The 216-nt window shown below is 15.7% G+C and overlaps 1 protein-coding gene across 1 annotated transcript in view; it reads left to right on the top strand.

Moving 5' to 3' along the window:
* Positions 1–216, top strand: part of EMH_0002720 (uncharacterized protein) — a gene marked incomplete at both ends in the record, with an annotated part of 8,092 nt that overhangs the window by 3,855 nt on the left and 4,021 nt on the right. The window lies entirely within an intron of this gene.

Raw genomic sequence — 216 nt, 5'->3', positions numbered from 1 at the left:
TTATTTATTTATTTATTTATTTATTTATTTATTTATTTATTTATTTATTTATTTATTTATTTAGTTTATAGTAACTATAGTCGGTTGCTGCCCCTATAGAGAGAAACGGGGTGGGGTTGTTGTTTTTTATTTTTTTATTTTTTTATTTTTTTTATTTTGTTTGCTAATAAAAAGAAATAAAAATAAATAAATAAATATAAACAATAAATAAATAAC

Source organism: Eimeria mitis, genomic scaffold (genome assembly GCF_000499745.2).
Source record: "Eimeria mitis Houghton genomic scaffold, Emh_scaff192, whole genome shotgun sequence".
NCBI lineage: Eukaryota > Apicomplexa > Conoidasida > Eucoccidiorida > Eimeriidae > Eimeria > Eimeria mitis.
The sequence above is the reverse complement of the archived record's forward strand: the minus strand, read 5'-3'. Positions and strand labels throughout refer to the sequence as shown.